Genomic DNA, 6,767 nt, shown 5'->3' with positions numbered 1-6,767 from the left:
GGGCTGCGCCCCCTCTAGGGTTTCCACTCCAAGGGTTGGCGGCCAGCCCTAGATCTCATCTGGGGGGGCGGCCAAGGGGAGGAGAGGGGGGGCGCCACTAGGGTGGGCCTTAAGGCCCATCTGGACCTAGGGTTTGCCCCCTCCCACTCTCCCATGCGCCTTGGGCCTTGGTGGGGGGGCGCACCAGCCCACCTGGGGCTGGTCCCCTCCCACACTTGGCCCACGCAGCCTTCTGGGGCTGGTGGCCCCACTTGGTGGACCCCCGGGACCCTCCCGGTGGTCCCGGTACATTACCGATATCACCCGAAACTTTTCCGGTGACCAAAACATGACTTCCCATATATAAATCTTTACCTCCGGACCATTCCGGAACTCCTCGTGACGCCCGGGATCTCATCCGGGACTCCGAACAACATTCGGTAACCACGTATATCTATTCCCTATAACCCTAGCGTCATCGAACCTTAAGTGTGTAGACCCTACGGGTTCGGGAACCATGCAGACATGACCGAGACGTTCTCCGGTCAATAACCAACAGCGGGATCTGGATACCCATGTTGGCTCCCACATGTTCCACGATGATCTCATCGGATGAACCACGATGTTGGGGATTCAATCAATCCCGTATGCAATTCCCTTTGTCTATCGGTATGCTACTTGCCCGAGATTCGATCGTCGGTATCCCTATACCTTGTTAATTCTCGTTACCGGCAAGTCTCTTTACTCGTTCCGTAACTCACATCATCCCGTGATCAACTCCTTGGTCACATTGTGCACATTATGATGATGTCCTACCGAGTGGGCCAGAGATACCTCTCCGTTTACACGGAGTGACAAATCCCAGTCTCGATTCGTGCCAACCCAACAGACACTTTCGGAGATACCTGTAGTGCACCTTTATAGCCACCCAGTTACGTTGTGACGTTTGGTACACCCAAAGCATTCCTACGGTATCCGGGAGTTGCACAATCTCATGGTCTAAGGAACTGATACTTGACATTAGAAAAGCTCTGAGCAAACGAACTACACGATCTTGTGCTAGGCTTAGGATTGGGTCTCGTCCATCACATCATTCTCCTAATGATGTGATCCCGTTATCAACGACATCCAATGTCCATGGTCAGGAAACTGTAACCATCTATTGATCAACGAGCTAGTCAACTAGAGGCTTACTAGGGACATGGTGTTGTCTATGTATCCACACATGTATCTGAGTTTCCTATCAATACAATTCTAGCATGGATAATAAATGATTATCATTAACAATGAAATATAATAATAACCAATTTATTATTGCCTCTAGGGCATATTTCCAACACTGGGTGGTCAGGAGAGGGTGTGAGATCTGTCCGGAATCCCGAAAAGCCCCACATTTGTCTTCGATTTGCGGGAGAAATCACGTCCGGACGTGCTGCGGACCGATACATGCCCGCGTTGGATGACTTCCGCTGTCTGAAAAGCATGGCCCGGATGCATGCGGGAGATTTGCGGGTCGACGTTGGAGAAGCCCTAAGCATAACTAATTCAACGTTTTTTAAGCAAATTAGGTGTTGTGAGCATGGCAATTCTCTTCAGCCAGCATAACAAATTTGAGCAAAACAATTAAACATGCCAGGATCTGTCATGCATGTTAAAAGGAATTGTCGGGCTCGCGACCCGTAATTTTCTATAAAAAGAAGTTTAATTTATTATCATGTTTAAAAGTCTGGCATCACATTTATAGGACGGTCCAAAGAACAGAAATCAAAAAGGCGCGTCTCGGTCGGCGCAGGGGGCGACCAGTCATTCGACCCGTCGACCGGTCACGACAAGTCCAGGCCTATCGCCCGTCCGAATGCGGCCTGTCCCAGGTCGCGCCCAACGCCGGAGATGGCCAGACGTGGCGAGCTAACGAGTGGCGGCAGTCGTTCAGCAAATGTAAAATGTGTACGGCATCGAGCTCGATCGACGTGAGTACACGCGCGCGCCTGGACGTGTCGCCGTGGGCATGCCGGCTTCAAGAAGGAAGATATCTCGAGTCCATGGTTCGGTCGACCTTTCGCCACGAGATGCGCACCTCGTGTGGAACACTGGAACGCACCAGTAAATTTAAAATAAATAGTAAATAAATTTTTAAAAGTTCTGAATATTATCTTTAAATGTTACACTTTATTTTATTTTTATTTTTCACAGACAAAGCACTGCTATTCCGTTAAAATTTATTTAATCAAAGCTACATTAAAAAAACACTGATTGACAATAGTAAGATCCCAATTATATTTTCTTCATTAAAAATACCACAGACACAAACTTCGCATGAGAGTAGAATTGTCAACCAAGTTTGATACACCAAAATTTTAGAATTTTTTAAATTTTCCTAGTATTTTTAAAATTTACTAATTCACATAGATGCACATGAAACCATGTTAAAGCAGCTGAAAGTAATATGAATTTAAGGGAGTACATGAACCTATACTAAACATACAATAGAGGGTAAAGATGTGAGTGGGTGGAGGAGAGCGGCGGTAGAGCACACGAGCTCGCCTGCTCCTGCTTGGCGTACCAATGGGACAAGGACATATTGGTACCTGTGTATTGAATGCGATCGTAGGGGAGGAAAAGGTGCGCAGCGTGCAACAGTATATACGGTGACTTGGCTGTTTGATTTAACGACAACAACTTGACGGTGCACCGCACCGTTTGGTACAGGACGCAGTTGTTGGTGCATAACGACTGAGGACCAGCGGCTTGGAGCAGTGTTGATGCATGCATGCAAGGGTGGATTCCAGCTTTTCCTTCACGTATGTGGTGAATCTGTGTGCATGCATGGCATTGGCTGATGCATGTTTTTTTACGAAAATCCATTTGTGTACCCGAGCTCGTCTGCACCCGCGCTGACGAAAAAAATCAAAACAAATACCAGAAAAATTCAAAAAAATTCAAATAAAATTTGTGTGGTAGACAATTTGATGCGTGAGGCCCGCTCCAAATTTCAAGTCATTTGGACATATGAGCAGCTCTCAGCAAAAAAGATAAATTGAGGGTCTGTAAAAATGTTTACTGTTCATGTACTGTTTTGGCCCGATTTGCCTTTTTGCTGAGAGCTGATCATATGTCCAAATGATTTAAAATTTGGAGCGGGCCTCAGGCATCAAATTGTCTACCACACAAATTTTATTTAGAATTTTTTGAATTTGTTTTGAATTTTTTATAATTTTTTTTCTAACCGGGTGCAGATGAGCCTGGGCACCAAAACGCCCCACTCGTTTCTTCATCCCTACTTGTACTCCATCTGGTCTTGACAAACTCAGGTGTTCTTCGTTGAATGGATGGATTTCAGAGACGACAACTTGACTGACAAAGTTTGACCGCACATCTCCGCGTACACCATGCACAAAGTGAATATCTCGCCCAAAAAATGTTGTACTGTATTTTTGCATTTTTGTACAAATCACACACCAGCAGGCCTGAAGTTGTCCCATGAACACTGAGCTCAGTGCAGCGACCTTGTGCATCAGATATTTGGCAACCTTGATGAAGATGCTGGAGTCCTGTACACTGAGTTCATTGACAGGCTTGCTGGTGTGCAAGGAGCCAGCCCGGACACACATGATGTGCCTGTCGTTGCAAGTCCATTTCGCCAAGACACACTTGATGTGCCTGTAGTTGTACGTAGTATGTAGTACGTAGGATTTTTTTTTGCTAGATTTAGGAGATTAAATGGGAGAGAGGCGGATGCAGAATGACTAATCTGAGGTGTGATCGGTCACTATTCACGGACGCGCCCGCTCGCGTCCGCGGACGTTTGAGGGGCCCGATTTGCAAAGTTCTGTTGTAGATGCTCTAAATTGATTTGCCTGAGGTTCCCGTCTACACGTGGGCCGTGACGGCGGTTATTCAATCTTAACAATTGTTCGAATGTTTGGGTCGCGCATGCAACAAAAAATAATGGCAAACGTGTTTTTAATTTTCAAAAAGTTAGTGCAAATAAAGAATGTTCATGAATTTCCCAAAAATGTTCATAGTTTAATAAAAATGTTTGCGAATCGGAAAATTTGTTTGTGAATACAAAAAGGTTCGCGTATTTGAAAAATATTGTTCACTGATTCAAAAAACATTTGTGAATTCGATAAATGTTGGCGGTGAATTCAAATAATGTTCATGGTTTAAAAAGTGTCTGCGAATACGAAATGTGTTCACGGCAAATTCAAGAAACGTTGGTGAATTCAAAATATGTTCAAGTATTCTAGAAAAATGTTTAAGTATTCAATTTTTTTTTGTGAATTCGAATATAGTTTACGAATTCAGAAATGTTCATGAATTCGTCAAGAATTCTGAAACAATTCATGTACTCAATTTTTTTCACGTACTCAAACATTGTTCGCAGATTCAAAAATTATATGCGAATTCGAAATATGTTCGCAATGAATTCATAAAATGTCCTTGGTTTCAAACAATCTCCGCGAATACGAAATAAGTTCGTGGCGCTTCTAAAAATATCTGTGAATTCAAGATATGTTCAAGTATACTGGAAAAAATGTTCTTGTATTCAAAAAAAGTTCTGAACTCAAATATTTGTTCATGAATTCAAAAATATTTGAGAATTGGAAATATGTTCGCAGAAAATTAGAAAAACATTCATGAATTCCATAAATGTTCATGGTGAATTCATAAGATGTTCACGAATTCAATAAATGTACGTGCGCAAAATCAGAAAATAATCCTAAATTCATAAAATGTTCACATATTGAAAAACTTTTTGCAAAATAAAAAAATGTTAACGTCTTCAAACAAAATCACGGATTGAAGAAAATGTTCACCACTACAAAAAATGCTCACCAATTTGAAACATGTTGGCGGCAAATTCAAAAAAGTTCGGGAATGCAAAAATATGTTCACGTATTCGAGAAAGAATGTTCACGTATCAAAAAAAAGTTTCACAACTGTAATATTGTTCACGAGTTCAAAAAAGTTTGCAAATAAAAAATATGTTCAAGCATTCGAGAAAAATGCTGACATATGGCAGCATGCTCACGTCTTGCTCACGTCATTCGATAAGACGGAGCTGCTTCGCCTAATCGCCAGCTTGAAGATATTCGCGTGGTATATTGCGAAGGCAGCGTGCTCACGTCATGTTCAAACATTGGAGAAAAATGTTCACGTATTTGCGAAGGCAGCACGCGCTTGAACAGGGCCGCGGGCACAAGACGGAGCTGGCCTCCTGTGCCAGGACGACGTTACGGAGGCTCTGCTGAATAACTCAGAGCAACAGTAAATCAATATCTGGCCCACTGACGCAATGGTGCCGGGTCTATCAGAAAAGAACAGTAGACAATACCGGGAGCAGGCGAGGACGAGCACTCTTGTGAATTCTCGGTGGGTGGAGCACCTATGAGCTCCAATGCAATTGGGTTAGAGCGGCACATTATATTACGCCGGAATACGAGAGAAGCTGCCGAGCGGCGATATGGCTCATACCTGCATATAGTCACACTATCTGGACCATGGAACCGAGTGATTGGGTGGGTACAGGGTGCATTGAATGAAACTGGTGCGAGCGTTGGAAATTGTTGTATATCACTTGCTGTATGTATACGGTGCGCTGGTTCCGTAGTTATCAATGCGCACTGGTGGGTGTCAGGGCGGTGGGGCCACGTCTGCAGCGTCACAATTAACAGATGTACCGGCAGTGGAACCATATCGTACTTGGACCATGGTCCAGAATTTTTTTTCCGCTAGCTGTTTGTTAGACTACCCACAATGTGAGTAACATAGGTAGTAACATCACACGTATCTAGATAATATAGATGATGTGGCAAACAATAAATGAAGAAAAAGAGGCATGTGGTAACATAGCTAGTTACTATTAATGTGAGTAACATCACACATATCAAGACAAGATGAGTCTATAGCCTAATAAATAAAGTGTTGTATGTTACCATACATATGTTACTCCCCACTATAGAGGTAGTAACATAGAGTAGTAACACTATGTTACTACCCATTGTGGCTAGTATTAACGCACGCGTCCATGCGCTATGTCCCACATGGTCGCTTGACAACGTTGCGGCGGTGCTGTGCGATTGGAGACGGAAGAGGGAAAAAATGGAGGCAAACAACCGCGACAAGGAGACGGGGAGCGCCGCCGGTGCTGATTTCCCGTGGATCCTGTTTTCGCGTGAGCGTCCCTAACTCGTGCGATTCATCTGTGGGTGGTTTCAGTGTCCTATGTGTTCCCTGCTGAACTTGCAAGCGTTTCAAGCGAACCTGTGCGTGCAGGTTTCCCATCTTCCCCGTTGTGGTTCTTCCCGCGGGGTCAGATGCAAACGAGAGAAGCGAGGTGGGTAGCCAAGGGGTGGGGGGCTTGCCGAGGAGAGTCTGCCGTTAAGCCTGATCCGTGACCTCCTGGGCGGATTGAGAGGTATGTGGCGGCGGTGGCACAAGCATATTATTGTTGTTTACTTAAATTCAGTACGCGTTCGAAAAGCAGTGTTGGGATTCAACTTTCCCCTGTCGATAAAAATAGGTCGGGAGCTGTCGGCCGTATCGCTTGGCTGCCTTGATATGAACCTTGAAAGTATGGGGGTGCCGTTCTTTCCTTTTCAGTCGCAGATTATGTGCGTCGTTAGGTTGGAGGATGGTACAATTGCTTGCAGGCTTTTCAGTTCAGGCATTGGCGGCCAGTTCCCTGAACTGCAGAAATTCTTTCTACTCTTGATGTTGGTAAATAGAGTTCAGATTTTGCGGTTTGCTGGTGCGGAAGGTGAGCGTTGAATTCAATGTGATTG

At 44.5% G+C, this 6,767-nt stretch overlaps 1 long non-coding RNA gene across 3 annotated transcripts in view; it reads left to right on the top strand.

Moving 5' to 3' along the window:
* Positions 1–5,997: 5,997 nt before the first annotated feature.
* The window catches only part of LOC123078130 (uncharacterized), a 3,040-nt gene continuing 2,270 nt past the window's right edge, over positions 5,998–6,767 (top strand). Inside the window, exons 1-2 of one of the 3 annotated variants that reach the window (XR_006437072.1) lie at positions 5,998–6,157; positions 6,259–6,400. This is a non-coding gene — a long non-coding RNA (uncharacterized lncRNA). Of the gene's footprint in view, positions 6,401–6,767 lie in introns of all 3 variants that reach the window. The other 2 variants (XR_006437073.1, XR_006437071.1) reach the window with 2 other exon arrangements.

The sequence above is a fragment of the Triticum aestivum genome, chromosome 3D (assembly GCF_018294505.1).
Source record: "Triticum aestivum cultivar Chinese Spring chromosome 3D, IWGSC CS RefSeq v2.1, whole genome shotgun sequence".
In the NCBI taxonomy this organism is placed as follows: Eukaryota; Viridiplantae; Streptophyta; class Magnoliopsida; order Poales; family Poaceae; genus Triticum; species Triticum aestivum.
This window is presented reverse-complemented; position numbering and strand designations above follow the sequence as displayed.